Genomic DNA, 20,764 nt, shown 5'->3' on the forward strand with positions numbered 1-20,764 from the left:
ATTTTAAGCATTCCTATAAGAACCGATTATGTATCGCTGCCGTATGAAATGATGACAATGCTTTTTATATGTATTAGAATGTAAGACTCGTAATTTTTTGTGTAATCATTATTACTACTATAACCTGTGACACTTGAACCTCATGTATCTCTGTATATATGATTTATTTTGTGAGCCTCATTACCATTTCAGATATGGTTATTACTGTAATAATCTGACACGTTTTATATTCTATCAAGGATCTATGAAACACGAAAATAAAAGAATGAATGAGACTAAGCACAGCTCGGCTAGCCTCGAATAGACTGAGGCCCGTAGTGGACTCTGACGGTGATCCACTCCCAGTCCCACACGTACGAGGCGTCCTCTGCGGATGACACGGCACTGCTGCACGGTTCAGGTGACACGTTGCAATGGTAGTGTACAGCCTGAAGTGCTTCGGGTGTGGACACATTCCGTGTCAAACTGTACGGCAATCCCGGTGCTGTCTCCGTGTCGACCTCACGCATCGGCTCCAGTCACAGTGTTTACGGCGCTCGGCAACAGTCGACACGACTCCCCGACTGTGGTGTATTAAGCGATAGAGGAACTTCCGGTACAGCCACTGAGAATATTTGCTCTCGCTCACGCAGAAGTGGAGAATCGTTAGCAGCAGGTGATGTGACACCCGAAGTGGATGGGCTCGGAGTGTGACGTCAGGGGGCACCCGGCCCTCCGTGAAGCCGACTGTAGTGCCTCGAGCAGAGGCCGTCCTCTGCACGGGTGTCACAGAGACGCCACCCCCGGCACCTGACGACGGCAGCTGGAATCCGTTTAGGGCGACGCCTGAAACCACGTGCCCAGACGGCCGTACCGGACTACAAGAGTCACGGCGGCTGCACGAATCGATTCGCAGGTGGAGGACGCGGGACGCGTAGTAGTGGCCCGAGTGGAGGAGCTCTGCCGGTCTCTTTATCGCCGAAGAGTGTGGAACTCCACGAGGAGAGAAACCGATCTGAGGGTCGAGTTCTTCGGGGAAGGAAATCGGCCGTGCCCTTTCCGAGGAACCGTCCCGACATTTGCCCGGAGCGATTTAGGGAAATCGCGGAAATCGTACGTCTGAGAAAGGTCATCTACAGTGGCAAACAGTAGGTGACGTTATAACAGAAAAAGAAGTAACAGCTCGTATTAATGTTTTCAGTTTCACAGTCACATCAAAATTAAGTCTGCTGGTACTGATGGTTTGCAAATAAGTTATAGCAGCAAACTGCTACAGAAGTTGGCCAGCAGATATTGGAAATAAATTATGCTGATATGCTGGATAGATAAACTCTAGACTTTATTTTTCCTATTTTGATATGAGGCAGAGGAGCCAGCTGAGCCTGCCTTTAGGTTGAGCCTCACAAGGCACAGCCTGCACCTCAAGTGGGGGTGGGCAGAGTTTACAGGTGACACTATGGGGCGGGGGAGATCACTCACCGTACAATTCCTGTAGCAGTTTGTATTAGAGCTGCCCTTTTTAGACTGAAGTCAGCTATAGGTATCCCTGTTTAAGGGAAAACTCTTGCAAAGGGGCCACACTCAAAAAAGGCCGGGTATCTAAGTAATGAAGAAATTAGCGTATTCCACCAAAATATAGGATGTAGTAGAGGTGAAGTTAGTGAACTGCTTGATGACTTTGATTAAACAATTTGACAATTCAGAGGCTGAATGAGATTGTCACTCTGCAGCGGAGTGTGTGCTGATACGAAACTTCCTGGCAGATTAAAACTGTGTGCCAGACCGAGACTCGAACTCGGGACCTTTGCCTTTCGCGGGCAAGTGCTCTACCGACTGAGCTACCCGAGCACGACTCACGCCCCGTCCTCACAGCTTTACTTCTGCCAGTATCTCGTCTCCTACCTTCCAAACTTTACAGAAGCTCTCCTGCGAACCTTGCAGAACTAGCACTCCTGAAAGAAAGGATACTGCGGAGATATGGCTTAGCCACAGCCTGGAGGACGTTCCCAGAATGAGAGTTTCCACTCTGCAGCGGAGTGTGCGCTGATACGAAACTTCCTGGCAGATTAAAACTGTGTGCCGGGCCCAGACGAGGTACTGGCAGAAGTAAAGCTGTGAGGACGGGGCGTGAGTCGTGCTCGGGTAGCTCAGTCGGTAGAGCACTTGCCCGCGAAAGGCAAAGGTACCGAGTTCGAGTCTCGGTCTGGCACACAGTTTTAATCTGCCAGCAAGTTTCAATTCAGAGGCTTTCTGTACCAGGGGATTCATTAGCTATTTTTCAAGGAGCACTTGGCAGCATGGGGGGAGAGGCCATGCACATGAAAAATTGTATTCCATTTGAATTTATTGACGTATCAAACACTGCAGTCAACAGTTCATTGAATATTACACAGAAGTAGTTGAATATAGTAACACTACACTTTTGGTTATAGTTCTCTATAGATCCTGTAGCTGTAGTTTCAGGACGTTTCTGCTTAAGCCAGAGAGAGTTCCAGTTTCACTTTCTAGAAAGTACCAAAAATTAATGTGTGTGGCTACTTCAGCATTAATTTTGTAAGTGGTTATGCAAGGAAAAGAATGTTGGAAGATCTCCTAAATTCACATTTGATACGGAATGTATTCTTTCCATCCACAGAGCAGGGCAACAGAAGGACAACTATAGACAATATTTTCATGAATTCTTCCTTGCTAGAGGGGAACTCTGTTCATAAAAGGGTAAACGGGCTTCACACCATAATCCACAAATTTTAACACTAAAAGGAATTTTTATACTCTTTCATGGTTCATATAATTACAAGCTATTTACAACTGTTAATCCAATGGCAACAGAACGTGTTTTAAGCCTCATTAAAGAAGATGAAGGGTGGTAAGTTTATTGTGCAGGTAACACAGAAAATATATATAATGCTTTCTCCAACACATATCTCACACTCTTTGAAACTTGCTTTCCATTAGAACGTTTAGAACAGGGTACAGGCACTAACAAGCAACCTGGGTGGCTGACTGAGGAGACAAAGATATAATGGAGAACAACACTAGTCATAGTAAAAATCGAGATGCAGTAGTCCAATTCAAGAAGTACTGTAGGTGCATAAAGATGTCATCAGGAAGGCAAAAAGCATGTGGTAGCAGTATGCAGATACAATAACCAGTTCTCAGGATAAAATTAAAACCAAATGGTCAGTCATATTGGGAGTGTCTGGTAAACAGCTTAAGTAATTACACAGTAAAAGTATTTTTTATTTACTTGTTTAACAATCTCTGAATAAAGCACGTGAATTAAATAAAAACTGAAGTTTCTACAGTTAACCACATAACTGTGTTAGAAAATGGCTTCCCAAGGCTGCTATCTGAAGTACATTTCAGTGGTACTGACATGGGGGAGACCGAGTCAAAAATTAAATTGTTAAAGACTCTCATCGGATACGAGGTGTCGAAGATAAGTGACTCTAGATTGATACGAGATGACCTACACAAAATTTCTAGTTGGTGCAATGAATGGCAGCTGGCTCTTAATGTAGAAAAATGTAAGTTAATGTGGATGAGTGGGAAGAACAAACCAGTGATGTTTGGATACAGTATTACTAGAGTCCTGCTTCACACTATCAAGTGGTTTAAATGTGTGGGTAGAACATTTTGAAGCAATATGGAATGGAACAATCCTGTGCGGATTATGGTAGGTTAGGCAGAAGCTCAACTTCGTTTTATTGGCAGAATTTCAGGAAAGTATAGTTCATCTGCAAAGGAGACCTCTAGTATAAATTGCATTTTTTATATATGTGTGGCATTTATACGTGATGATGATGAGATATTATATATTGCTGATAATCTCAAGAATACAATTTACACTAGATTCCATACTCACGGCAATTGTTTTACTGATTTTGGTACGGGTCGGAGAGAGAGAAAAAGCAGACGATCTGCGTCATGTCGGGTCTCGATTGTGTTCAGGAGGAATACAGCTCAATTACGCGAAGGTGGTTTGAACCTGACATTTAATCCGGATTGCCTTCACGCAATTTGAATCTCTGATGGAAATACCTAAGGGACCTAACTGAATATTAAAAAAGGAAATGAATGCACGAAAGTGGATTTTTGGTATTGGTTATCAAGTCTGGGGTTGGACACATTAGTCACCTCCCGAAAACAATCAAGATGCCAGTATAAAGAACTGACCTGTAACGTAGCTTACATACATCGGAAAGCCACTGAGGTTATTTAAAGAAAAGAATAGAAAGAAGAAGATTTCATTATGACATCAACATATTCTTAAAGAGGTACAAATATTCGAGAAACATGAAACTTACATCACGATGTTCAACAATGTCTTCTCTTGTCTGTCCAATAGTTCTTAAAATTAAATGTACTGGCACGTGCGTGAGTATTTCATTATGTCACACGTTTTTTGAAGCGTCTGTTCAATGATTTACATTTTTCAGTACTCAAAATAAAATATAACTCGTGGGGATACTACACAGCGCTTCTTAACATGTCGGGGACCAAACAGTAAAAGGTAATTGAGTCTCTAGAACTAAACATAACTATGTATACAAATTTTCATCATTCGTACATTTCACATCTTATTAGGATCGAGCGTTGCAGCAATGATTTAAATATCGGTGCCCAGCAGATCATAGTGTGCATTTGAAGTAGTTTCTGCTGGACAGACGTCTTAGTGTAGACGTACGTTACAAAAATGTAACATTTTACCAACTACAGCTCAATGGCTGTTCTTCTCTTTTATGACAAATATTCCATAAACAGAGCATCGGAAACCCAATAATATTACAGACCGCATATAGGATGCTAATGCAACCTATTCTTGAGTACTGCTCAAGTGTTTGGGATACACAGCAGGTCAGAATGGAAAAAAAAACATTGAAGCAAGTCAGCCACAATCTGCTAGATTTGTCACCAGTAGGTTTGATCAGCATGCTCGGTAACTCAAGAGCCGTTTCCCTGGAGACATTCATTTTGATGAACACTACTGAGAAAGTTTAGGGAACCAGCATTTTAGGCAGACTGCAGGACAATCCTGTTACCACCAGCGTACATCTCGCATAGGGATCGTGAAGATAAGACATGAGGAACTAGGGCTCATAAGGAGTCATTTTTCCCTTACTCTACCTGCAAGTGGAATAAGAAAGAAATGACTATTGTCGTACACGGTACCCTCTGTCACGTACCGTACAGTGACTTGTGGAATATGTATGTAGATGTACATGTAGACAATGGAGTATGATACTAATGTGCCATGCTGCATGTGCCCAGCACTTAGTCAAATTTGTTAATTTTGCCTTTGGGAATGGTCAGCATCTTGAATGATGGTAGGGACAATGTAGACAATTTTAGACCTACTCCTATGCCTTCAGTGCTTGCAAAAGTTGCTGAAAAGAGAGTATATCAGAGAATTGTTCATTTCAGTTCGCATAATTTGCTGTCAAACATATAGTTTGGTTTCAGAAGTAGTTTAACAACCCGAAAATGCTGTATTGTCTTTTCTCAGTGAGGCATCTTTGGTTTAACCAAGGTGTATGCCTTTATCACAGAACATTTCTACAAAAGATGGACCATTATGGAATACAAGGAGTCACTCCTCTCATACTTTAAGAACTGACAGCAAAATGTCCTCCTCCACAGCAATGACGTGGAGTCTGATGAGGGTACAGTGAAGTAGGGTGTGCCTTGGGGGTCAGTGCTGTTTCTTTATACCATCTAATCGCTTTGCTGACGGCACTAGCTTGGTAGTGAAGGATGCTGAGTGCAACATAGTCAGTGTATGAGATAATTAATTGCAACACATATGAGTTCATGACTAGTACCAAATAAATTGATTCTAAATCACAGTGGAAAATACAGGATGGAATGTAGCAATACTGTGAAAAGGAAAGTTGTTACTCACCATACAGTGGAAATGTTGAGACGCAGATAGGCACGACAACCAAACTGTCCCAAGTTTACATTATATTTTACTTTTCTAAGTTACAGCTACACGTGTACATAAAATAATACGTGTAACACAATCCCTGTGTTCAGACTGTGAAGCCGTCCTCAACGAATTCGTCGACAGAATAATAACACTTTTCCACCGGAAGAGTAAAGAGCAATCTTTTGAGTGAACCAATCTCCATTTTAAATATATTACTGCCTTTTATTTTATTGAAAATTTTTAACCCCATATACTCTGGCGTTTGGGCATAAAGTTTTAAACGATGTGTTGGAAGTTTGGAGTTGTCTCTGTGGCGAGTGCTGTAGATGTGGTCAAAAAGGAAAGTGTCTAGTGTATGTTGATTTTTATATAGGAACACCACCATCCCATATATGTAAAGTGAGGGGATAGATAGCATTTTTAAATTTTTTAACAGTGGTCTACAGGATTCCCGTTTTTTATTTTTTTTGCTGAAGAGGGGCAGCAGCCTTTTCAGTAGTTGCAGGGGCAACAGTCTGGATGATTGACTGATCTGGCCTTGTAACATTAACCAAAACGGCCTTGCTGTGCTGGTACTGCGAACGGCTGAAAGCGAGGGGAAACTACAGCCGTAATTTTTCCCGAGGACATGCAGCTCTACTGTATGATTAAATGATGATGGCGTCCTCTTGGGTAAAATATTCCGGAGGTAAAATAGTCCCCCATTTGGATCTCCGGGCGGGGACTACTCGAGAGGACGTCATTATCAGGAGAAAGAAAACCGGCGTTCTACGGATCGGAGCGTGGAACGTCAGATCACTTAATCAGGCAGGTAGGTTAGAAAATTTGAAAAGGGAAATGGATAGGTTAAAGTTAGATATAGTGGGAATTAGTGAAGTTCGGTGGCAGGAGGAACAAGACTTTTGGTCAGGTGATTACAGGGTTATAAATACAAAATCAGTTAGGGGTAATGCAGGAGTAGGTTTAATAATGAATAAAAAAATAGGAATGCGGGTTAGCTACTACAAACAGCATAGTGAACGCATTATTGTGGCCAAGACAGACACGAAGCCCACGCCTACTACAGTAGTACAAGTTTATATGTCAACTAGCTCTGCAGATGAGGAAGAAATTAAAGAAATGTGTGACGAAATAAAAGAAATATATTCAGGTAGTGAAGGGAGACGAAAATTTAACAGTCATGAGTGACTGGAATTCGAGAGTAGGAAAAGGGAGAGAAGGAAACATAGTAGGTGAATATGGATTGGGGCTAAGAAATGACAGAGAAAGCCGCCTGGTAGAATTTTGCACAGAGCATAACTTAATCATAGCTAACACTTGGTTCAAGAATCATGAAAGGAGGCTGTATACATGGAAGAAGCCTGGAGATACTGACAGGTTTCAGATAGATTATATAATGGTAAGACAGAGATTTAGGAACCAGGTTTTAAATTGTAAGACATTTCCTGGGGCAGATGTGGATTCTGACCACAATCTATTGGTTATGAACTGCAGATTGTAACTGAAGAAACTGCAAAAAGGTGGGAATTTAAGGAGATGGGACCTGGATAAACTGAAAGAACCAGAGGTTGTATAGAGTTTCAGGGAGAGCATAAGGGAACAATTGACAGGAATAGGGGAAAGAAATACAGTAGAAGAAGAATGGGTAGCTCTGAGGGATGAAGTGGTGAAGGCAGCAGATGATCAAGTAGGTAAAAAGACGATGGCTAATAGAAATCCTTGGGTAACAGAAGAAATTTTGAATTTAATTGATGAAAGGAGAAAATATATAAATGCAGTAAATGAAGCAGGCAAAAAGGAATACAAACGTCTCAAAAATGAAATCGACAGGAAGTGCAAAATGGCTAAGCAGGGATGGCTAGAGGACAAATGTAAGGATGTAGAGGCTTATCTCACTAGGGGTAACATAGATACTGCCTACAGGAAAATTAAAGAGACCTTTGGAGAGAAGAGAACCACTAGCATGAATATCAAGAGCTCAGATGGAAACCCAGTTCTAAGCAAAGAAGGGAAGGCAGAAAGGTGGAAGGAGTATATAGAGGGTTTATACAAGGGCGATGTACTTGAGGAGAATATTATGGAAATGGAAGAGGATGTAGATGAAGATGAAATGGGAGATAAGATACTGCGTGAAGAGTTTGACAGAGCACTGAAAGACCTGAGTCGAAACAAGGCCCCGGGAGTAGACAACATTCCATTAGAACTACTGATGGCCTTGGGAGAGCCAGTCATGACAAAACTCTACCATCTGGTGAGCACAATGTATGAGACAGCCGAAATACCCTCATACTTCAAGAAGAATATAATATAATTCCAATCCTAAAGAAAGCAGGTGTTGACAGATGTCAAAATTACTGAACTATCAGTTTAATAAGTCACAGCTGCAAAATACTAACGCGAATTCTTTACAGACAAATGGAAAAACTGGTAGAAGCCGACCTCGGGGAAGATCAGTTTGGATTCCATAGAAATGTTGGAACACGTGAGGCAATACTGACCTTACGACTTATCTTGGAAGAAAGATTAAGAAAAGGCAAACCTACGTTTCTAGCATTTGTAGACTTAGAGAAAGCTTTTGACAATGTTGACTGGAATACTCTCTTTCAAATTCTGAAGGTGGCAGGGGTAAAATACAGGGAGTGAAAGCCTATTTACAATTTGCACAGAAACCAGATGGCAGTTATAAGAGTCGAGGGGCATGAAAGGGAAGCAGTGGTTGGGAAAGGAGTGAGACAGGGTTGTAGCCTCTCCCCGATGTTATTCAATCTGTATATTGAGCAAGCAGTAAAGGAAACAAGAGAAAAATTCGGAGTAGGTATTAAAATTCATGGAGAAGAAGTAAAAACTTTGAGGTTCGCCGATGACATTGTAATTCTGTCAGAGACAGCAAGGGACTTGGAAGAGCAGTTGAACGGAATGGACAGTGTCTTGAAAGGAGGGTATAAGATGAACATTAACAAAAGCAAAACGAGGATAATGGAATGTAGTCAAATTAAGTCGGGTGATGCTGAGGGAATTAGATTAGGAAATGAGACACTTAAAGTAGTAAAGGAGTTTTGCTATTTAGGGAGTAAAATAACTGATGATGGTCGAAGTAGAGAGGATATAAAATGTAGATTGGCAATGGCAAGGAAAGTGTTTCTCAAGAAGAGAAATTTGTTAACATCGAGTATAGATTTAGGTGTCAGGAAGTCGTTTCTGAAAGTATTTGTATGGAGTGTAGCCATGTATGGAAGTGAAACTAGGACGGTAAATAGTTTGGATAAGAAGAGAATAGAAGCTTTCGAAATGTGGTGCTACAGAAGAATGCTGAAGATAAGGTGGGTAGATCACGTAACTAATGAGGAGGTATTGAATAGGATTGGGGAGAAGAGAAGTTTGTGGCACAACTTGACTAGAAGAAGGGATAGGTTGTTAGGACATGTTTTGAGGCATCAGGGGATCACAAATTTAGCATTGGAGGGCAGCGTGGAGGGTAAAAATCGTAGAGGGAGACCAAGAGATGAATACACTGAGCAGATTCAGAAGGATGTAGGTTGCAGTAGGTACTGGGAGATGAAGAAGCTTGCACAGGATAGAGTAGCATGGAGAGCTGCATCAAACCAGTCTCAGGACTGAAGACCACAACAACAACAACAACAACAACATTTTTTTGCAACACACGTTTCCAATTACTTTCTTTTGTAATACTAGGAGCCTAGTGACATTTGCTGAATTTCCCCAGAAGATTATGCCACAACGAATAACTGACTCAAAGTAGCAGTGATAAACTATCTTTCTGGTAACCATGTTTGTGGCACCTGAAAATACACCTTGCAAATAGTAAGTTGTTCAGTTTATTTGCTAAATAATCTATGTGTACCTTCCAATTTAAATTTTTGTCAAGATTTAGGCCTAAGAATTTCACATGGTTTGGTTCTGTGATATCCTGATCATTGCAAATTATCTGTATTTCTCTCCTTTTCTACTGATTTAGCTTCAAATTGCATCATTTTGGTTTTAGTTACATTTAGTTTTAGTCCATTTTGATAGAACAAAGATTCAAGTTTTTCTAAAGTATTTTTGGCTTTTTCTTGAATAGTTTCAGATATCTCATTTTCAATTAGAACTGATGTATCATCAACAAATAAGACTGAAGGAACATCAATAGCAAGTAGTAGGTCATTCACGTAAAAAAGAAACAGATAGGGACCCAATATCGAACCTTTTGGGACTCACAGTAAGACTCAGTTTTTATACTTTCTAATACATAGTTAACTAAAACTGACTTTTTCATTACTCATAATGGGTAAAAGATTAGGGAGTCTTGAACAGTTCAAGTAGCTAGGTGTTCATATAGATAGTTATCTGTTAAAGGAAGCTCATGTTCAGGACCTTGTTAAAAAGTGAACACTGCTGTATTCACCATTATAATCAGCATATTTATCTGCAAGTGATAGTCCAACACAAAAATTAGTCCAATTATCTTTTTTCAAGCAATGTTAGGTCCAGGATGGAATAATGACAATATTTTGAAGAGGATAGATTGCTACTCACCATTTAGTGGAGATGTTTAGTAGGAGCCAGGCACAACAAAAAGACTGCTAGATGTGTAAGCTTTGGGCCAAAAGGACCCCCCCACTCTCTCTCTCTCTCCCTCCCTCGCTCCCTCCCTCCCGCCCCCCCCCCCCCCCCCCACCCGGCTGTTGAGGGTTTTTTTTTTTTTTTTCAGTTGTTTAGGACTGTGTATGGTAATGCACTGTGTGGTAAGTCTTCCCATATACAAAGGGTATTTTTGGCTCAGGAACAGACGGTTTGAGCAATATGTGGTATAGGTTTAGGAATCTCTTGTTCGGAATCCGAGAATTCTGACAATGACCTCTCAACATATAAAACATTAAATGTTGTTTGTTAATAATATGAGCATATCCCAAAGAATTAGCAGCCTTCACTCAGTTCATACTAGGCAGAAATTCAGTGAATGTGGAACTCACCTCCTTGACTCCTAAGCAGAAAGGAGTGCAGTATTCTGCTGCATCCATTTTGAATAAGCTGCCACAAGAATTTAAGAAAAAAAATCTTAGCAGTAATCCTTACACTTTCATTTCCTTATGGCTCACTGCTCCTATTCTGTTGAGTTTCTTGGGGGGGGGGGGGGGGGAGCTAATTCCTCTATTATATTGTCAAATATGCTAATATATACTCAGAGCTGTCATCTACATAAAATTCACGTACATTTTATTTTATTTACCATTACTTTTTTGAAAATTTAGAGATATTTGCTTCAGTTTTACTAATAATTATTTATTCAAACCATGACCACTTTTGGGATTTTAAAATTCAGCTGTATGAAATTATTGTCTTTGGTAACACACAAAATGCAGTCCACGCTAGTTAGGATTCCTGCCGTGTGGCGTTTTTGCGCCTTCTTGCTAGAGCCGGCAGTGTTATTCAGCAGCCTCTGCCAGTGCTACAAATTGAATGTTTACGTACTTGTAACATTCAGCCCCTATCATGTAAAAAAAAAAGTCTACAATTATTTTGAGGGGAATTGCACAACGATCTCCAAATTCCGTGATGGTTTTCTCAACTTTAATATCTGTCATTCTGGCTGTTTACGTAGCTACTCGGATGGAACATTGCTTCATCAGAGTAGAACACACAATACAGTACCCAAACATTGTTGCGAATAAAATGCAGACACTACAGAAGTAATGTAGTCTTTCTCCTCTTATCAGGTTCTCAAAGCTCATGCACAATTTGAATGCCACACGGATGATGTTTGAGGTGCTTTGTAGCTCTGAAAAAACACCCAAGAGAGATTCCAGTTTTCTGACACAGTTTTAATATTAAGTTTCTTTGTGAACCTACCGAGCGAGGTGGCGCAGTGGTTAGCACACTGGACTCGCATTCGGGAGGACGACGGTCCAATCCCGTCTCCGGCCGTCCTGATTTAGGTTTTCCGTGATTTTCCTAAATAGTTTCAGGCAAATGCCAGGATGGTTCCTTTGAAAGGGCGCGACCAACTTCCTTCCCAATACTTCCCTAACCCGAGCTTGCGCTCCGTCTCTAATGACTTCGTTGTCGACGGGACGTTAAACACTAACCACCACCACCACCATCTTTGTGAACATAGCAGTGCTGCACAGACATTTTCCAATGAAGCATCACTCAACACTGAAGTCGGCTGGAACGATCACATCCATTCCCACCAGTTTTTCTGAAATGTTGCAACTATCCATCAAGTCTGAGTTGTTAGCCACCCTTCTTTCAGGAAAAACTAGCTTAAAGTCTTCCTGAGGTTTTAAGAAAAATTTCGATTTGAAGTAACTTTGAAGAATGAACATACACTCCTGGAAATGGAAAAAAGAACACATTGACACCGGTGTGTCAGACCCTTGCTCCGGACACTGCGAGAGGGCTGTACAAGCAATGATCACACGCACGGCACAGCGGACACACCAGGAACCGCGGTGTTGGCCGTCGAATGGCGCTAGCTGCGCAGCATTTGTGCACCGCCGCCGTCAGTGTCAGCCAGTTTGCCATGGCATACGGAGCTCCATCGCAGTCTTTAACACTGGTAGCATGCCGCGACAGCGTGGACGTGAACCGTATGTGCAGTTGACGGACCTTGAGCGAGGGCGTATAGTGGGCATGCGGGAGGCCGGGTGGACGTACCGCCGAATTGCTCAACACGTGGGGCGTGAGGTCTCCACAGTACATCGATGTTGTCGCCAGTGGTCGGCGGAAGGTGCACGTGCCCGTCGACCTGGGACCGGACCGCAGCGACGCACGGATGCACGCCGAGACCGTAGGATCCTACGCAGTGCCGTAGGGGACCGCACCGCCACTTCCCAGCAAATTAGGGACACTGTTGCTCCTGGGGTATCGGCGAGGACCATTCGCAACCGTCTCCGTGAAGCTGGGCTACGGTCCCGCACACCGTTAGGCCGTCTTCCGCTCACGCCCCAACATCGTGCAGCCCGCCTCCAGTGGTGTCGCGACAGGCGTGAATGGAGGGACGAATGGAGACGTGTCGTCTTCAGCGATGAGAGTCGCTTCTGCCTTGGTGCCAATGATGGTCGTATGCGTGTTTGGCGCCGTGCAGGTGAGCGCCACAATCAGGACTGCATACGACCGAGGCACACAGGGCCAACACCCGGCATCATGGTGTGGGGAGCGATCTCCTACACTGGCCGTACACCACTGGTGATCGTCGAGGGGACACTGAATAGTGCACGGTACATCCAAACCGTCATCGAACCCATCGTTCTACCATTCCTAGACCGGCAAGGGAACTTGCTGTTCCAACAGGACAATGCACGTCCGCATGTATCCCGTGCCACCCAACGTGCTCTAGAAGGTGTAAGTCAACTACCCTGGCCAGCAAGATCTCCGGATCTGTCCCCCATTGAGCATGTTTGGGACTGGATGAAGTGTCGTCTCACGCAGTCTGCACGTCCAGCACAAACGCTGGTCCAACTGAGGCGCCAGGTGGAAATGGCATGGCAAGCCGTTCCACAGGACTACATCCAGCATCTCTACGATCGTCTCCATGGGAGAATAGCAGCCTGCATTGCTGCGAAAGGTGGATATACACTGTACTAGTGCCGACATTGTGCATGCTCTGTTGCCTGTGTCTATGTGCCTGTGGTTCTGTCAGTGTGATCATGTGATGTATCTGACCCCAGGAATGTGTCAATAAAGTTTCCCCTTCCTGGGACAATGAATTCACGGTGTTCTTATTTCAATTTCCAGGAGTGTATAAAGACACAAGCAGATATATATATATATGTATATAACTCAGTCAGCATCCCTCTGTAATGTGAGATGTTGAGCTCAGAAAGACGAAGAGTTGTTAGTATTGTGCTATGCATGGGGATAAGTTTTTCTAGAAAAGGAAAAAAGAAAAATCAAAACACAGTGTGAAGGTTTATGTGGAATGTTTTATAATCATTGTCAGTATTTATTTGTTTAACATTTTTTTTAGCAAACCCATACTCTCTTTCATCTAAGTAATCTTTTAATGTATAAAATGTATTGCATAACAGGTACAAGGGTAATCCCAAAAGTAAGTTCTATTCTTTTATAAGTCTATAGACCTGTTTATTTCTACAATGGTTTACAACAGTTTAGAGCTTGAACATTTACCTATTTTTCGACATAATGACCATTTCTGTCAATGCAGTTTTGTAGACGCTGTGGCAGTTTTTGTATGCCAAAGTCATACCAGCTCGCCGGCCGCCATGCTGTTCAGAAAATTATGAACCTCTGTCACCTTGTCGTCGGAGCTCAATGGCTTTCCGGCAAAATGTTCTTTTAACCTAGGGAACAGGTGATAGTCGCCGGGCGCCAAGTCAGGACTATAGGGGGTTGGTGGGTGATTATGTTCCACTGAAACTGTTGCAGGAGAGCAACGGTTTGCCGAGCGATGTGTGGGCGAGCGTTGTCACGGAGAATGTGTACGCCCTCGGTCAACATTCCTCTTCTCCGGCTCTAAATTGCTCGTTTGAGTTTTTTCAGAGTCTCACAATACCTGTCAGCGTGGCCCCAACGATTCAGCTCCGACGACGAGGTGAAAGAAGAGATTTATAACTTTCTAAACAGCATGGCAGTGAGCTGGTATGACATGGGCATACAAAAACTGCCACAGCAACTACAAAAATGTTGTGACAGAAATGGTGATAATGTCAAAAAATAGCTAAATGTTCTAGCTGTAAACTGATGTAAACCACTGTAGAAATAAACAGGTCTATGTACTTATACAGAAATAGGAGACCTTACTTTTGGGATTACACTCATACTTCTTTGCTGCCTTTTTAAATAGGTGTATTTTTGTAATTTCTTTAATGTCTTTTGGTAACTTATTGTACAGTTTTATTCCTTGGTAGAAAATGCTGTTTTGAGTTTTATGTTTATTTTTTCTTGGTAAATGTTGAGTGTAGCTCTTGTTCCATGGTCATGGACGGAGCTATTTGTGCAGTAATTACCAATGTTATTTTTGATGTATACAACTGACTGGTAAATGTACACACACAGAGCAGTCAAAATCTCCAGTGTTTTGAACAGATCTTTACAATGAGCTCTACTACTATTTTTGGTTATTATTCTTATGGTTCTTTTTCTATAGTTTGAAAATTGTGTTTATATTTTGTACATTTGTTCCCCAAAAAAGACGGCTAAGAACTGAATGTACATACGAATAGTATCTAACTAAAAAACATTGCGTGTTACACACTGATGATAGGATTGTAAGGGCATAACATGCTGATGACATTCTGTTTGAAAGTACCTTTGTATGTTCACACCACTTCAACTGAGAATCAATATTCATTCCTGGGAAGTTTGCATTTATTACACAGTTTATAGAGGTGCTGTCTACCTTTAATTTAACACTGTTATTTTCCCTCTTCAAACAAACTCACGGCATTAGTTTTCTTTATGTTAAATGTCACTTTATTGCTTATTGACCAATCGTAAACTTCCTTTAGAGTTTCATTTGCTTTCTCTGCAAGGAGTTCTCTCATTTTCTTAGTGACTATAATATTGGTGTCATCAGCGAAGAGAAATTCTTTGCCACGAGTAATACTACTGGGAAAGTCATTGATGCATATCAGGAATAGTACTGGTCCTAATATGCTATCTTGCAGAACCCTCGATTAATATATTTTGGTTCTGATAAGTGTTTTACTAAATGTTTAGATCTATTTGAAGTATGTCTTATCTCTACTGTTTGTACCCTATTTGTTAGGTATGATCGAAACCAGTCATTAGCTACCCCTCTTACTCCTGATGCTTCTAATTTATTTAATAAAACTTGTGGTCGACTGTATCAAATACCTTAGAAAGATCCAAAAATATGACTATGACACACTCATCTTTGTTAATAGCATCAAGTACAACTTTTGTGAATTCTACTATGGCAGACTACATATTTTTGCTACTTCAGAAACCAAACTGATTCGCTTAAAAGATTGTATTTATTCAGGAAATTCATTAATCTATCTTTCATAATTGCTTCTGTTTTTTTGTGAATGGAGACAGCAGGGAAATGGGCCGCTAATTTTCTGCGTGTTCTGCTTTATCTTTCTTAAGCAAAGGTACAACTCTTGCCTGTTTTAACTGCTCTGGAAATGTCCCTGATGTGAAGGATTCATTTATTATATTTGTTAAGGGGCGGTGAACTGCTTGGATGCCACAAGCTGTACATCTATCCCCAAAGTTGTGTGTTGCCAACACACACACACACACACACACACACACACACACACACACACACACACACACATTCATAAACATACAAATGAAATGACGCAATTTCAGAGACTTCACTGGTCTCTGACAGGTATGATTTTATGTATACAGACCGAAGTGGTGAGTGGAAATTTGGACCAAGGCAGGGAATTTTACTCAAGTCTGCTCCTTACTAGGGTACATGAGATCAGTAAAGTCTCTGAAATTGTGTCACATCACTTTTATAAGAACCTGCACCTCAGGTTCAGGCTGGATCACCCATTTACATTCGATGGTGAGGAGCTTTTCCAGAACGTGGATAGCCTCGGCAATTCTGTTTGTGTGTAGGGGGGAATTTAAAGCAGACTGAACTAGCAGTGAGAATTTTGATTGAGGAGGGGGGGGGGCATGCCAGGGTGACCTGTGCAGTTTTGTGGCCTGCTGTCCCAACGTGGCTTAGTCGCTAACATGCCCGGCTAGTAAGCAGGACTCCCGGGTTCGATTCCCGGGCTCGGTACAAATTTTCACTCGCTGCCTCTGTCTGTATACATAAATTTAACAAACATTCCTACTGATAAGAAGCTAAATTTCCCCACCCCATTATGTTTTCGAACTTAGGGTTATGTACCTCCTGGCTCTCCCTGTTTGTGACCTGTTTCCTGTACTACACATGTCTATAAAAAGGCACGGCAACAACAGCCCGAGTGAACAGACATTACACAATCTACCTCTCTTTATGTAACTTCCAGTGCAGTTCGTGCTATGTAGTCTAAATGTAACCGACATGTAATTTTCAGTAGCGTTTAGTAGTCTACACGTGTATATCTACGTGAGTAAGTTAGAGCTGAACTGTTAAAAAAGGAGTTACTACGTCTCTCCGAGTTGTGTAACGCGGTACATTAAACTGTCACCTGTGAACTGTGAGAATGTTTTCTAATTGGCACAACTTACTGATCTGACTTAGTTTTTCAGGCTAGGAAATGCCAAATTGCAGCCAAACATCGTCACTACGATCCCATCATCTGCTGGCAGTGTGTGTAGTGTTAAGAGAGGACTGCGTGCCACGACGGAGTGAGAAATAAATGAACAGTGTAGCACCAGCCTCTCACGCTATTAAAGAACGTCTTCACAAACAGTAACGTACACAGTTCGTAAACTATTAGAGGCGGCACTGTTTTACGCAGAGTGGCCCCGTGTTTGGGAGTGTGGAGGCTGCCGTCTCCATCCGGCCGTCCCAATTTCTGTGGCTCTGCTGAGTTACCTCGGACGAGTGCCGGCACGGTTCCCCTGACGAGGCGCAGCCCACTGCCTATCCCACCCTTGTCGTACTAGGCGTGTACAAAAAGTTTCACTTCGACAGCTTATAGCTATGGTGATCACAAATTCACACAAAAAATGAGACTGCATTTCTTTAAACCCTGCTAATTCCCTGCAGTAATGTGGGTTGAGAGTGTGTGTGGGTTGGGCTGTATGTTACAGGTTAGTATTTATACAGGGTGATTTTGCTGAATGGGAAGAGACTACAAGAAACGGTTGCCGAGAGAATAATGAGCAAAAGAGGTCCTACGGAGATACGGTCAGAATTGCACTTCCAGTGAGGTACACCCACATGAAGGTGGACCACACACGAGAGCAGACCGGGCAACTGGAAATGTACTGTTTGTATCAGTGACCCACAAGGGTACTAATACTGTCCGACTCGTGTGACCAGTCGTCCCCGCAAAAGGCCTATGGGGGCCACTGCAAACACCTCGTCTAATGGCAGTCTCCTAACAGCGTGTTGTGTGCTGCACTGTTACTGTGCAGGTATGATTAATTAATAAATACCTTGTAGTGCAGACACCGTGCATTTCCAACCTCAAGTTGTCCTCGGCAGTGAGTGTTTGTCAGAGGCAAAGGTATCATCAGGAGTGCCCAAGGAAAGTGTGATGGAGCTGCTATTATTTTCTACATACATAAATGATTGACGACAGGGTGGGCAGCGACCTGTGGTCATTTGCTGACGATGCTGTGGGGTACGGTAAGGTGTGAAAGTTGAGTGACTGTAGGAAGATGTAAGGGGACTTTGACAAAATTCTAGTTGGTGTGATGGATGGCAGATGGCTCTAAATGTAGAAAAATTTGTGTTATGTGGATGAGTATGGGGAATAAACATGCAACACTCAGCTACAGCATTAGTAGTCCCATTTGGGACAATCAATTAATTTAAATATGTGGGTGTAATGCCGTAGTGTGATATGAAACGGAATGACCGTGTGAGTATTGCAGTAGGGACCGTGAATGGTCAACTTCAGTTTATTGGGAGGATTTTGGGGAGTGCAGTTCATCAGTACATAAAGGATGCTAGTGCAACCTATTCTTCAGTACTGCTCGAGTGTTTGGGATCCGTACCAGGTGGCATTAAAAACACTGAAGGAATTCGAAGGCAGGCTGCTAGATTTGTTACGTTAGGTTCAAACGACACGAGGCATCGGGAACTCGAATGGGAATCCCTGGCGGGAAGGCGACATTCTTTTCGTGCAACGCTATTGAGAAAATTTAGAGAACTGACATCTGAAGCTGACAGCAGCACTATTCTACTGCAAACCGACATATTTTGCATAAGTGCCACAAGGACAAGATTCAAGAAATTAGAGCCATACGGAGGTATACAGACAGTCTTTTTCCCTCGCGCTATTTGCGAGTGGAACAGGAAAGGAAATGACTAGTAGTACACAATACATTCCGCTGTATGGTGGCTTGCAGAGTATGTATGTAGATGTACATATGTTCATATGACGTTTTTTCTCCATATTCTCTCAGGGATCATTTCCTCCAGTTCGTCACCATTTAGCAAAACCACCCTGTACAGTGGCATGTCACTATCATTACAAATGTGCACATTGCAGGTATTCTATGAAGTCTCAAACATACATACATACATGACTTGTGTCTTCTATGAACCAGAAGGTATCAGTACTCTATGCTATTCAGTCTTAGCACATGGCACAGATATGCAATATGATCAAGTCAACTACCCCTCACCTATTCAATGCAGCAGTTGCAAAATGCTGTATTTTGAAAGAAATTTGTTAATATTTAATAACCTTCAAACTTTTTTATTTTACTAATAAAGTTCTTACGAGTTGATGGGATTCACATTGTATGAAAACTCTTCAAACTGCTTTAGCTGTTGTTTAGCCCTTTATTGGGAACACTGCTGGTTTCATACTATTACAGATGGCAGCTGTCCAAGTGAGGCATTGCTGGTGGTTGGTAGGTTTGATGTGGACAGAGGCACTGGGTTGACTAGGGCCAGGTGATGCAGATGGGGCAGAAGTTGTTGACGTTCTGGAGGAATGCGGATAGGGCGTCCTCACCCTCGATCCAGATGGCAAAGATGTCATCAGTGAATCTGAATGAAGTGAGGGATTTACGATTCAACCCCTTACCTCATGGCTCATACCCCTGTAATAGACATAGATGCAAGGCCTGTCCCATACATCCTCCCACCACCACCACCACCACCACCACCACCACCACCACCACCACCACCACCTACTCCAGTCCATCACAAACATCACCTATCCCATTAAAGGCAGGGCTACCTGTGGAACCAGTCCTGTGATCTAGAATCTAAGCTGCATTCTATGTGGGCACGACAACCGACAAGCTGTCTGTCTGCACGAACGGCCACCGACAGACTGTGGCCGAGAAACGAGTGGACCACCCTGTTGCTGAGCGTGCTGCCAAACACGATATCCTTCATTTCGATGACTGCTTCACCGTCTGTGCCATACAGATCCTTCCCACCGACACCAGCTTTTCCGAATTTCGCAGGTGGTAACTTTCCCTGTAATACATCGTAGATTCCCATAATACTCCTGGCCGCAACCTTCGTCAGTCGTCGTCCTCTCCCATCCCCCCTTCCACCATCACATCCAGTTCTTTTACTTCTCTCCCCTGTCCTCCGTCTAACCTGCAGCACTTCACTATCCACCACCCCACCATACAATCCCTCCCCCTCCCCCTCCCTGTATCACGGTATAAGTGTATATGTGGATGTGTGTGTCTGGGTGCACTTTATCATGGGATAATTATATATTTTTATAATTATGTATTTTATGATTTTGGTTTGGGTTGGCTTTAAATACTGTGGGCTAGCATGAGACTTAATTAACTTACACCGCAATAGCACTCTTACGGACATCGGCTGCCCTGAAGTACATATGTCATAATATTTTTTTAAACACGGCACACAACTCACCGCCTTCTAATAAATAGTTTGCGTGTGCGCTGCTATTTAGAAAAGAAAATATGTGTATTCTTACGCAGACTGTAATTATTAATATGGGTCTCAGGGGTACTGGTTATTTATGTACCAAATTACATAAAGATTAACTGAGATATTGCGGAATGTAATGATTTTCAGTATTTATTGTTCATTATTTGCAAGGCAAAACTGGAGAGAATCTCGTCTGCCGTTAGGCGGCCAAAATGGAACACATTGAACTCATTCAGAGCTGTGAATTTTTGTAACCGAAATTAATTTTAACTTCGAAATTAATGGAAGATCAAAATTGAGAAGTCTCTCGTATTTTCATTTAATAACACGAATCGTCAGCGTAATGGCCGACTAAATCCTGCTAGGGCAGATGAGCTCCC

The 20,764-nt window shown here is 42.4% G+C and overlaps 1 protein-coding gene across 1 annotated transcript in view; it reads left to right on the top strand.

The window, feature by feature from the left end:
- The window catches only part of LOC126232157 (zinc finger protein with KRAB and SCAN domains 3-like), a 394,238-nt gene that overhangs the window by 316,924 nt on the left and 56,550 nt on the right, over positions 1-20,764 (top strand). The window lies entirely within an intron of this gene.

Source organism: Schistocerca nitens, unplaced genomic scaffold, assembly GCF_023898315.1.
Source record: "Schistocerca nitens isolate TAMUIC-IGC-003100 unplaced genomic scaffold, iqSchNite1.1 HiC_scaffold_465, whole genome shotgun sequence".
Taxonomy (NCBI): domain Eukaryota; kingdom Metazoa; phylum Arthropoda; class Insecta; order Orthoptera; family Acrididae; genus Schistocerca; species Schistocerca nitens.